General features: G+C 33.0%; 1 long non-coding RNA gene across 1 annotated transcript in view; it reads right to left on the bottom strand.

Moving 5' to 3' along the window:
* LOC141564893 (uncharacterized) overlaps window positions 1-12675 on the bottom strand; it is a 137804-nt gene extending 125129 nt beyond the window's left edge. Inside the window, exon 1 of the long non-coding RNA XR_012488787.1 lies at window positions 12631-12675. This is a non-coding gene — a long non-coding RNA (uncharacterized LOC141564893). The remainder of the gene's footprint in view (window positions 1-12630) is intronic.
* Between the last annotated feature and the right edge of the window lie 516 nt (window positions 12676-13191).

The raw sequence follows: 13191 nt of genomic DNA, 5'->3' as shown, positions 1-13191 counted from the left end.
AAATACAAATGACGGTGGCTTAGCAGTACCAAATCTAAAATTATATTATAAAGCAGCTAGAACCAAAACCATTTGGTACTGGCTAAGAAATAAGAGTGGGGGATCACTGGAATAGATTAGCTACGTATACACAATAATCAATGTCTATAGCAATCTAGTATTTGATAAACCTCCAAACTCCAGCTCCTAGAATAAGAACTCACCATTTGAATAAGATTGTTAGGGAAACTGGAAAATAATGTCAAAAACTCGACATAGACCTACATCTCACACCCCATACCAAAATAAAATCAAAATGAATACATGATTTGGGCATAAAGCATGATGTCATAAAGAAATTAGTAGAACAAGATATGATTTATCTATCAAATCACTGAAGAAAGAATTTATGACCAAAGAAGAACTAGAGAACATTATGAAAGGCAAAATGGACAACTTTGATTACATTAAATTAAAGTTTTTGCACCAACAGAAACAAGATTAAAAGGAAAGCACAAATCTGGTGAAAAACTTATAGCTAGGATTTCTGGAAAAGGTATTTTTCTAAAATATATAAAGAACTGTGTCAAATTTGTAAGACTACAAGTCATTCCCCAATTGATAAATGTCAAAGCATGTGAACAGAAAATTTTCAGATGATGAAATTAAAGCCATTTATAGATATATTAAAAATGCTCCAAATCACTATTGATTAGGGAAATGCAAATTAAAATAACTCTGAGATACCAACTATTCTGGAGAGCAATCTGGAACTATGCCCAAAGGGCTATAAAACTCAGCAGCGTTTTTATTGGATCTGTATCCCAAGGAAATCATAGAGGAGAGAAAATGACCCACATGTTCAAAAATGTTTGTAGCAGCTCTTTTTGTGGTAGCAAAGAATTGGAAACGTAATGGATTACCATCATTTGGGGAATGGCTGAACAAGTTGTGGTACATGAAGGTAATGGAACATTATTGTTCTATAGAAATGCTGAACAAGCTGCTTATAGAAAGACCTGGAAAGATTTATGTAAACTGACGCTGAATGAAACAAGCAGAACCAGGAATACATTGTACACAATAACTGAAAGAATGTGTGATGATCAACTATGAAAAGTTTGGTTCTTCTCGGTAGTTCAGTGATCCAAAGCAATCCCAATAGACTTTCAATAGAAAATTCCATCTGCATCCAGAAAAAGAATTGAGATCAAATGCTATATTCACTTCTTTTTTCCTGTTTTTTCTATATCTCTCTCATGGTTTTTCCATTTTGCTCTGATTTTTTCCTCCCAATATGATTCATAAAATAATATGTATTAAAATAAATTTATTACAATAAAAAGTAAAAATTATTGGATTACCTGGGTCTTGAACCTTGGTTGTCTTGAAAAGCAACATCTTTTAAGAAAGTATTAAAAAACTGCCCTGATATCCTAAGAAGATAAAATAGTCATTGAAAAAAATCCATTAATCATTTCCTGGAAGAGGTCCCAAAATGAAAACTCCAAGGAATATTATAACCAAATTATAGAACTATCAGGTCAAGGAGAAAATGGTGTAAGGAGCCAGAATGAAACAATTGAATTATCAAAGGATCCAGAATGAAAAAATTGGATTATGAAGAAACTATAGTCAGGATTATCCAGGATTTACCTGTTTTTCACATTAAAGAATTGGAAGCCTTTGAACATGATATTTTGGAAGGCAAAGGAACTTGTATTATAGCAACAATCAAGTGCCCAACAAAACAGCATAATCTTCGTGGGTTAAAGATAGATAGCAGTCCACAGGATAGGCAGAATAGGACTGGAATTTAGGAGATTTTGGAGTTGGATATTCCCATATGTTATAATTGAAATCATTGGAGTAGATAAGAAAAAGATGGAGATCAGAATATAAAATGTGGTTGTATTTTTAATTCCTCTGGGGAATAACACATACTTTCATGAAAAAAATTAACTAATGATGCAGCTCAGTATAATGAAAAGTGTCAAATGAGTGATGTATTCAGGAAATGTTATGTGCATTCCGAGGAAAAAGTGATCTCTATGAGCTACGATCATCTGGTAAATGCATTTTTTAGACATATATAGTCATTATATATTCAAAGGTAATAGTAGTTAGAACACAACTATCCTTGTGAATGAATATAGCTGGGAAATCAAACTACAATCTGCATTAGAAAGGACTAGTAAATCTCTTTCTTACCTGAACTAAGAGTAGGCTAGAACATGGCATGTGTCCCAGAATGGAGACAGTGTTTTAATGAGTCTACAGTAATGTATGGCGTTGGTATTAGATTATGGATTCATTAATGGTATGTACTGGAATGATATAGTTCCAGCCTATACAGTTTAAAAAAATATGACTTCTATACCTCTTTAATTTTATAATACTTATGTTTCCCCTACTCTCTCCCTTTTTACAGACTAAAGAGCCATCCTCTATTACAAAAAAAATCCAAAAAAGAGAAAAAATTGTAAGTAAATATAATTATTTCATAATAAATAATATGTAATACTATGTATCTCTGAGAACCCTCCTTTTAAAAAATGGGTTGAGGGAAGGTATTCATAATGTCTTTTCTTTCAATCTAAGTTTGGTCATTAGAATTTTGAAACAGTTTGTCTTGTGGTGGTTTTTCTTTTTATTTATACTATTATAAGCATTGGGCAGATTATTTTTTTGGCTCTATTCACTTTATTTTGCATTATATATGTCTTCCTATGCATCTTTGTATTCATTACATTTACATTTATTATTTCTTATAGCACAATAATATTGTTATAATTACTATAGTTTATTTAAAGATCACAATGATCAGAATACTCTTATTAACATATAATTTGGCATATGATAGTCTCTGTCAGAAATTTATGTAACATTTAAAAAGTAATAAAATGTTGTATATATTTGAGCCTCAATCATGAGCTTATTAATCTCATTTTATAAATGAAAAAAATAAACATTATTTGTCCAGAATCACACAGCAAGTAAATACATGTGATGGGATTCAAATTTAGGTCTTTCCAACCTTGGAGAGAGAGAGAGATGAGAGAGAGAGAGAGAGAGAGAGAGAGAGAGAGAGAGAGAGAGAGAGAGAGAGAGAGGAAGAAGAAAAAAGAAGAAGAAAAAGAAAAGAGGAGAAGGAGGAGGAGAAAATGGAGGAGGAAAAGGAGGAGGAAGAAAAAGAGGAGAAAGAGAAGGAGGAGGAGAAAATGGAGGAGGAAAAGGAGGAGGAAGAAAAAGAGGAGAAAGAGAAGGAGGAGGAGGAGATAGGTTGGGCAATGAATAAAATGCTGCTCCTGGAGTCAGGAAGACTCAACTTCCTGAGTTCAAATATGGCCTCAAACACTTACTATTTGTGTGATTCTGGGCAAGTCACTTACCCTTGTTTGCTTTATTTTCTTTTTCTGTAAATTGAGCTGGAAAAGGAAATGGCAAGCAACTCCAGTATATTTGCCAAATGGGATCATGAAGAGTTTGACACAACTGAATAACAACATTTTCATCTTTAATGCACCTGTGTGCATGTACATATATAAACACAAATAATATATGCATAGTATAATACATATGATATATATGTATATATATGATTATAATATATATTATAATACATTAAATATATAGAAACAATACATCCAAAATAATAGCCATATCTATACAATAATGTAGAGGGGCTGAGGGGGGTATTGATTTTTTTTTTTATAAATGAGTTAGACTAATTTTTTTCTGTTTTATTTTTTAAAGTTACAAATAATTCTATTAGTGTGCCTGCTTAATCCCTAATAGATAGGTGAAATATATAAAAGGATTGATTCTCAGCCTCTCCACACAGATTCTTATAAAAGGATTTGTGCCATAGGTGATAATGCTTGGCAGCTCTGGGACTACTGTTGTTCATATCAGAAAATTATAATGAAGATGTACAATAACATCTATTTTAATACATATATTAATCTTCATGTTAAAGTAGAGAAGTATAGTTTACATTGATTTGAGAGGGAAACCTAATGACTAAATCCAGATCTAGAGTAAATTAGTGTTCAATATCAGCAAAATAAGAAATGCCTATTGAAAGATTTTTCCTGAGAAGTTATACAAAATATATTGGATTTTTTTCCAAACTTAGTGATACTCAAACCACCTATGTGATGGAGTCTGATATAAGCTGGATAAGGATTTATTTCACTTAATTTATCTGTTCATTTTGCTTAAATCCTACTTTTTTTCATAGCAAATCAAAAGAAATAGAAAAAAATTATATTGAGCTGACCCATGAATTAATCAGATACTTTCATTTAAAATATGACATAAATCTTAAATTATTAGAATTATACAAGTAAGCAAGCAATATCTGAGAGATTTTCTCTTATATATTATTTATAGACTCAATTTTAAGAAGAGTGGCAATGGTCATAAAATAGAGAAAGCAAATACAACAAGTGTAGACAGTGAATCTGCCTTCATTTAATAAAGTGGGGGTATGCTGTTTCTCTTCATCTTTGAATTGTTAAACTATAAGAAATAAACTGATGATCTGAGTCTAATTTCTAGAAGATAGGCGCATATTTAAAAAACTCAATCCCACAATTGAGGGAGCAGGTGTAATATTTTGTAGGTAGTAAATAACAAAATCAGAGGGTAACCGAAAGACTTTGAACCTTAAAAACTTTCAATCCTATGACATCTGATCCTTAACTTTCTGCATGGTCCAGAGCACATCACTCAATTCTTGTATGTTTTAGGCAGCTTCCTAGGATTTCACTTCTAAGACAAAGATAGTTCATTCACCTTTCATTAGTGAAAGACATTCTCATGCCAGGAGATCCCCAAACTGAAGAAATAAAGAGATTTCTGAAAATTCTGCTAGAAAGCAGCTAGAGAAAAAGAGAGAGCCACTATTTTTGTGATAAATACAGTAAAGACATCATGATCATTAATGCCATCATTATCAACCAGTTTCCAAATTCCAAATATTCTTTGATGGTTATCACTAAAACCCAAAAATTGGGGGACACTTTGTCTTGATTTTTCTTTTGTCCCTATCTCAATATAATGCTCATTTTTGCACCTGTTACTTTCCCTCATTTAATGGCGCATTCTTTGGGTTCATATTCTATGCCATTTTTCATAATTTTTCTCATTGTATATTAGAATCCTGAACATTTTAGGAGAGTGGAGCGGAGGAAAAGGTGATATAAACCTTTGATTTCATTAGTGTAGGGGTGTTTTAGCATGAAAATATTCTCCCTATAGTCTTAGAGAATTGCCTACAGCATTGAGAGAGGGTAAGATCAAGGACCTGAACTCAGTTTTTCCAGGCTTCCAGATAGCTCTTTACCCACTAAACCATGTAGCTTCTGTATTTTTCACATAATAGATACTTAATAAGTGTTTGTTAAGTTGAGGTACTTCGGGATATTTTTCATGAATTATGAATACTGAACATGCCATTTAACAACTTTTCTTTAGAGAGAAAAATTTGATTTTGAACTTCCTAAGGGTTGGACTACATAGGGAGTAAGTCTTGGCTGAGAGTGAGACCTGCACAGGTGAGTTAATTAGTATGGAATGCTTGCATTCAGCTGCCAATCAGCATTATGACAATTTGCCTTCAGTACAGGTGTGGAATGATTGACAGTAGATTTCTAGAATCTGTGTGGAGAGGCTGAGAATCAATGCAGCAATTCCTCAGACGGCCCTATTTTGTAGCGTCTATTTTGCACAGCAGAAACATTAGGGAAGGAAGGATGACAAATAAATATGCATGCGCTTCCTGAAGCATGAAATTAGTAGGAGGGTATAAATAGTATATTCTCCATTTGTACAGATTAGGAAACTGAGGATCAGAGAGATGAAATGATTTGTCCAGGGTCACATATTTGGAGTATACCTGGGATCAAATTCAAATTTTTTGACTCCAGGTCTAGGATATTTCTCACTGTATCCTACAATACTATCTCCCCCAAATTATTTTTCTTTCAAACCTTATTTCTATTGATAACACAACCAAATTTTCAGTTTCTAAGATTCAAAAATGGAGTTACCTTCTCTGTTTCTTTTCCTATCTATCCCATTTTCAAGTCCTATTGATTCTATTTTTCTCACTGTCTTTTAAATCTATTTCTATCTTTCTGCTTATACTATCACTGCTTATGCAGGCTCTTATCAATCCTTAGCTGAACTCTTTTAATTTCCCCCTCACAAGTCTCTGCTTTCTACTTTCTTGTTTCTCTAACCCATTTCCCCTATTGATGCCAAATTAAACTTCCCAGTCTTTTGGTGAAGTGTCAGAAATAATGTAGTAAAAAAAAATCAAGGGTTTTGTACAAACAAAACCAATGCAGCCAAGATGAGAATGGAAACAGAATACTGGGGAAAGTGTTTACATCCAAAGGCTCTGATAAAGACCTTATTTCTAAAATATATAGAAAATTGAAAATTTATAAGAATGCAAGCCATTCTCTAATTGATAAATAGTGAAAAGATATGAAAAGACAATTTTCAGATGAAGAAATAAAAGCCATTTCTATTCATATGAAAAAATGTTCTAAATCACTATTGATTAGAGAAATGCAAATTAAGATAACTCTGAGGTACTACTATACTTCAGAGTAGCTGAAATTTCAGAACAAGATGATGATTAAAGGTTGAAGAGATGTGGTAAACCTGGGACACTACTACATTGTTTGGTGGAATTGTGAACTGATCTAACCATTCTGGGGAGTAATTTGGAATTATGTGCCCACTCTTTGATCAGGCAGTCTGTATACCAAAGAGATTATTAAAAAGGGAAAAAGGCCCACATAAGCACTACATGCATAGTGGTAAGAAACTGGAAACTGAGTGCATACCTATCAGTTGGGGAATGGTTGAATAAGTTATGTAATATAAATGTAATGAAGTATTATTACTCTATAAGAAATGATCAACAAGATGATTTCAGAAAGGCATGAAGAGACTTACATGGACTGTTGCTGAGTGATGTGAGCAAAACCTGGAGAACATTGTACATAGCAATAATAAGATTATGTGATCATTAACTGTGATGGATTTAGTTTTTTTCAACAATGACGTGATTCAAGGCTATTCCAATAGATTTGCGATAGAAAGTGCCATCCATATCCAGAGCAAAAACTAGGGAGACTGATCATGGATTTAGTAAAGCCAAGAGAACATTGTACACAGCAAAAACAAGATTATGTGATGATCAGCTGTGATGGACTTGGCTTTTTTCAACAATGAGGTGATTCAAGCCAACTCAGGAGCAGATGAAAGGGAGAGAGAAAAATTTGGAACAAAAAATTTTACAAGGGTGAACACTGAAAACTATCTTTGTATGTATTTTGAAAATAAAAAGCTATTATAAAAATAATCCCCAAACTACCTGGACTTGGGAACAGTGTAGTTAGGAATGATACATTTCTTTTCTTAGGCTACCTTGCCTTAGTTTATCTTGTAAAGTCCAAAATATTGCTGGCCACCAGATTACAGCTTGCTGTTGGATAATTGGAGCTAATGAATATTGATTATGAAGTGCTTAAAGTTAACTCAAGTGAAGTACAAAATTGGATGCCTGTCACTTTATCTAGTGATGCTTTAGGCCTAAAAACATATCTCAGGAAGATTCCCCCTGTGAACTCTGTCCAGGGAACTATGGGTAGGGTATTTGCATACAAAGTAAGAACCTGATCACTTCTCAACTCTACCTCTAAGGCATGAAATTAGCATATCAGTGCCATGAAGCACCTGGTTTCTCTCTTTCCCCTAAAAATTTACTTGTTTGTTCCTTACTATCTTCCTCTTTGAAAATCTAGCCCACTTTAATTGGCATTGCAATTATGATAAACTTTGCTTCTTGACTTGAAGATGAGTGGGTCTGAGCTTTCATATTCTTCTGTGATACTTCATAACATCAGTCTAGAACCCCAGCATTTTGGACCTCAACACTGGTATACATACATTTAATTCCCTTGTTCAAGAAACTTTAATAACTTCTTTTTGTCATTGGGATAAAATATAAACTCAAAGTTGCCACTTTTCACCATATAATTCCAGCCTTTTGGAGTTACTTACATTGTTCTCTTTCAAAAGCTATTTTAAGTCAAGAACTAGTAGCTCTTCTCTCAAGAACTTATAGCTATTTTCATCTCAGCTGATACATCCAACATCCAGGTCTTCTTTCAGGATATTCTCTATTCCTGAAATGTACTTCTTTTACATATTAAATTGTCATTTTTTTCATTTATTTTTTCCTAGCTCTTCCACTATCTCCTTCATCAACATCCCTAGTCTCTACTCCTTCATTCCCTTGTAAATGAGACTCTTAGGTGAAAATGATTTCTTCTTCTTGCACATTTCCTTTTGAAATGCAAATCAACACTTTTTTTTGTTGTTTTGTAAATGGTATTTTATTTTTCCCCATTACATGTGAAGATAGTTTTAAACATTCATTTTTATGGGATTTTGAATTCCAAATTTTTCTCCCTCTCTTACCATCCCCTCCCCAAAATCTGATATAGATTATACATGTGGAATAATATTAAACATATTTCTACATTAGACATGTTAAAAAAATAAAAAAAAAAACAAAAAGGAAAAACCATAGTAAATGAAAATGGCATACTTTTATCTGCATTTAGACTCCATAGTTCTTTGTGTTTACTATTGCCCTCAACTTTCTGAGAGTACTTCTTTAAATCATAATTTAGGAAAATTCAGAATTTTTTAATATTATGATTACTGTTATTTCAATGTAATTGATTTATTTGTAATTCTACATTATTTTATTTTCTGCATTTAAAAATGTTGTTCCAACAAAGGATAAATAGGTTTCACCAAATTGCCAAAGGAATTTATGACAGAAAAAGGTTAAGAAGCCCTATTTAAGACTTCTCTGTTGCCTTTGTTATAATCTAACTACAATTATGGAGAAAACAAAGGAATTCCCAAAAAATATACATCTAATTATGCTTCACTGACTATATATGTGTGGATCACAATAAAGTGTGGCCAAGTCCTGGAAAAGATAGGAGCATCAGATCATCTTATTTGTCTCCTGAGGAGCTTGTATGTGAACCAAGAAATAAGAGGTAGAACCAAACATGGAATAACTGATCTGAGAATTGGGAAAGCAGTATAACAAGGTTGTATATTGTCATCTTTTAAAATTGATTTATATGCTGAGTGCTACATATAAAAAGCTGAGCAGCATAGAACCTATGCTTTTGAACTATGGCACTGGAGAAAATTTTTAAGAATCCTTTGGACATCAAGGAGATCAAATCAGTCAATATTTAAAGAAAGTAATTCAGACTTCTTTTTGGAAGGACAAATACTAAAGCTGGAGGCTACATAGTCAGGACTTGTTGAAAAAGTTCTTGATATTGGGAAAAAATTGAATCAAAAAGAAGAGAAGATGGCAGATGATAAGGATAGTGTCATGGAAACAATGAACATGAGCTTGGTCAGATTTTAGGAGATAGATTTTAGGAGGATAGAAAAGCTTGGAATCAATGGTCCATGGGTTCACAAAGAATCAGATATGACTGAATGAATGAACAACTACAATCTTATAAAGGGAATTTTGTAGAGTATCTGAAGCATTGATGTTAGATATCAGTAGAACATAGAATCACATATATTCTTAGGCACTTGCTTGCTATATGACCATAGACAAATATCTTATTTTATATAAGCCTGTTTTCCTTCTGTAATTTGGAACTAATAATGCCAGTCTCTAATGATAAAAAGATAAAAATGAAAATAATCTTTGACCTCAAGGAGCTAATATTGAAGATACACAATGAAAAATTGTGTATTAAAAAGAACAATGATGAGGAAAGGAGGAAAAGTTACAAGAAAATGAAAAAATCAGAACAGGGTTTCAAGGAAGCCAGGGGTTGTAAGAGGCAGCATTGAGAAAGGAGTGCATTTCAGGCATGGAGGATTGCCTATTCAAAAGTATGGAGATAGGAGGCAGGAGATGGACAAAAAATAGGTTACAGAAACAGTTACATTTAGTAATATTATTTGCAACTGATCATAATAGTCTATGATTTCTCTCTATCATATCTATTTATCTCAACTATATATCTATCTAAGCATCTCTTTTACTATGAATACAGTTTATGTACAAAGAATAGCTTGGGAGGTTTAGATTTCTCTCTTGATAGTTGAATAATTCTCTCTTGAAAAGGAGACCTTGCTTTCAGTAAGATTTATCAGGTTAAAAAAAGGTTTTGATTTAGTATTTGAAGACGGAGTTAACCTCCTGCTGTGCTTTAAGCATTTGAAAAGCTGCTGCAAAGTGGCATTTCAAAGACAGCTCCATATTAAATTCAGTTTGCAATATTCATATCTAATTGTTATAGGACCCGTTGTTCTGTTAATAAGTGGCAGAATAACAATGTTATTATGTTTGGTTTTCACAGGCATTTTTAGACCTTTGTAAAGGGACACTTCTTGTAAATGTGTAGAGAAAGATTTATACAAACATGAACTCCTACGGCTTAAAAGAAATGTGGGTTGTGACTTACTCAGCTAAGAAATTATGTGAATAAGTATTGTGGATTCTTATTTGAAAATTGTATTGTGGTACTTTGCAAATCATTGTATTATAAAACTTAACTATCAAATAATATGACATAATACATATAGGAAAACATGTCATCTCTCCCAAAGCATTATAATTCATTCATTTTTATTCACTATGCCTTGGTTATTATAATAAGTTACTTTCTCTTTGTAGATTAGTATTAACTGATTTAAAATATTGCCCCACACCCCATCTTCTAATTTAGCTGTTATGCATGTTTTAGGAAATGTGTGTTTCCCTACATAACTAAAAATATCAGACAGGAATCAAAGGACTGATACTGGCTACTTGCTCCTATAGTGGCTTTCTTTTATCAGAAATAAAACCATTTAGCATGTAATCATTATGAATCATTAATAGCATGACAGAAAAGTTGACTGCAGTGGGAAAAATCAAGTCAGTTTTATTATTCATTAAGACATTCCTGAAGGAGCTAACTTTTCAGAGAAAGAATAGACAATAGAATTATAATACTTCACACTTCTCAATGTGGTCATGTGTTAAACTACTTTCCTAGCTTATGAGCATATTTTGCCAATGATTTATGCTAATTTTTATGCTATTCTTAACACATTCTCTTATTTCAAAATCATCTTTCAGACTATTTATTGAATAGAGTTCTGTATATTATAAAACTCTTTTCATTTAATTTTACTTCTTCAGTGGAAATATTTGATTTTAAATGCAGATTAAAAACAAAAAGCCTGCAGTACACAAGAACTTATAGGTATCCTTATATATTAATTAAGAAATAAGTTTTGGTCTAGAGCTTATGCCTCTTGCCCTTGATGATTGGTTGTTTGGTTGTCCTTCATGTTCTAAGAGAACTAAAAAGATATCGCTATGTTGAGGTTAAGGTACAGTGTGTCCAATTATGGCTGATCAGACTTATGTGAGCTCTACAGGATTTGTCATGGATTGAGCATAAAGAGTTCACGTGAATATTTGGAGTGGATCCACATTAACACTTGGAGGGGAGTTATCTCTAAACTGAGCCATCTCACATTTCTTTTGAGCCACTGAATTTTGCTTTGTTCATAGAACATAGTCCCTTCTTTGTTGCAAGCACACCACGCTCAGAAGTCCTATGTAAAAGTCTCCCATGCCTCACAATAGATTCCAGAGTTATTCAGAGAAACCTTGGGTATGTTCTTTAGTACTTCTATACTGTTGAGAGTCCTATTTTAGGCAAGCACATTTGGCATTTGAACATGGCCAGCCACCAAAATTGCATTCTCTACAGTAGAATTTGAATGTTTGGGAGTTCAGCTTGAGAAGTGACATTAGGGTCCAGTTCAGGTGATCTTCAGAATTTTCCTAATATAATTCAAATGGAAGTGATTCAGTTTTCTGGTTTGGTTAAACTGTTCAGGCTTCAGAGGTATACAACAATGAGGTCAGTACAATAGCTTCATAGAACTTCCATTTCATAGGCAGTCTAATATTTTGTTTCTTCTAGACTTTAAAGCTTCCAAAATACTGAATTAGCTCTAGTTCAGTATTCGAATGTAGGATTTAATTAGTTAATTCAATTTAACTCATTGAATTTAGTATCTGATTTATGTGTTCGAAGAAGTCTTTGTGATAAAGTTGGAAGACCTGTGTTCAAGTTGTAACTACTAACCTTTCTGAACCTTAAATCCTTATCAGTATAATAGAAACAATAATATTATTTATTATATTCCTGTCTTTTAGGGTGCTTCATAATAATCATATAATATATAATAATAATTAATAATAAATAACATTAACCATGTTAAATTCTGTAACATGCTATCATTGCATTTACTATTGTCAGTCTCTCCTAATTCCCAGGGTGTCAGGGTATCTCTGGCCACTGACCTTTGCAGTATCAACTAATTCTACAAACTCACCTCCTCTGAGGCCTTCAGAGATCTCTGGCCACTATTCCTTGAATCGTAGTTTAATAACCGATAGCACACTAAAGAACAAGCATGTGCAAACTTAAAGCCTTTATAATACCTGCTCATATAATGCCCTGACTTGTTAACTCCCTAGTGAACACCTGGTTTAAAGCTCCTTACCGCTCTCAGCTATTCATCCACTCAGCTCAGCTACCTCTGGATAAAGAGAGCAACTTGCTGTCCGCAGTGGACTTAAAAAGTGTCTGTGAGGTCACAAACACACAGCCAATCAGAGAGAGAGCCGGCTCCCATTAGGAAGATATCTCAATATGGTCAGGATCCTGCTCAAAGGGCAATCCTTACCCATAGAAATTACTTCTGGGCCACTCAAATCTCCTGTTGCACTGTGGCCACCCATTTAAAGGACCCTTACAAAATTCTTTATAATTATTAATTTATTTGATTCTCATAATAATCCTGGGATGTGGTTACTATTATATTTCCATTTTCCAGATGAGGAAATTGAGGTAAGGCCTGATACTATACACACTGAGTCCCTCTAGGAATATATTTTTACGATTGTTGTCATTCCTGAACAACAAATTGAATTGAATCAAAAAAGAATTCATAGTCTGGATTAATTGCAATTCAAATGCATTGGGAGAATTATTTGAAAAGATTAGATAAAAAGAGTTAAGAAAAGTTTATGATCGTTTAGTAAAATAAAGATGTGGGATCTTG

This window comes from Sminthopsis crassicaudata, chromosome 3 (assembly GCF_048593235.1).
Source record: "Sminthopsis crassicaudata isolate SCR6 chromosome 3, ASM4859323v1, whole genome shotgun sequence".
Classification (NCBI taxonomy): Eukaryota; Metazoa; Chordata; class Mammalia; order Dasyuromorphia; family Dasyuridae; genus Sminthopsis; species Sminthopsis crassicaudata.
The sequence above is the reverse complement of the archived record's forward strand: the minus strand, read 5'-3'. Positions and strand labels throughout refer to the sequence as shown.